The following is a 274-nucleotide window of genomic DNA, read 5'->3' on the forward strand; positions in this document are numbered from 1 at the left end:
AGAATCCCTCCCCCCGGGGCCACCCATTCCCACACAGCGTCTCTCCCGTTCTCACCCACCTGCAGAGAGCTCAGCTGCTCGGAGGAGCGCAGGTAAAGCCCCTTCATTCCCTTCCCACACTTCCCTGGCCCCCTCCAGGGGCAGGATCCCACTTTTCTCCTCACACGGATGCAGGAGGCGGCTCTTTCTGGCCCCACCTTGGCTGGGCCATTCCTTCCACCCCTCTGTTTCCCATGGGATGACTCCGGGTGTTCTCTCCGCTCTTTCAGGCCGG

The 274-nt window shown here is 63.1% G+C and overlaps 1 protein-coding gene across 1 annotated transcript in view; it reads left to right on the forward strand.

Moving 5' to 3' along the window:
• PATL1 (protein associated with topoisomerase II homolog 1 (yeast)) overlaps positions 1-274 on the forward strand; it is a gene marked incomplete at both ends in the record, with an annotated part of 6,665 nt that overhangs the window by 433 nt on the left and 5,958 nt on the right. The window lies entirely within an intron of this gene.

Source organism: Nestor notabilis, unplaced genomic scaffold (genome assembly GCF_000696875.1).
Source record: "Nestor notabilis isolate BGI_N333 unplaced genomic scaffold, ASM69687v1 scaffold18494, whole genome shotgun sequence".
In the NCBI taxonomy this organism is placed as follows: domain Eukaryota; kingdom Metazoa; phylum Chordata; class Aves; order Psittaciformes; family Psittacidae; genus Nestor; species Nestor notabilis.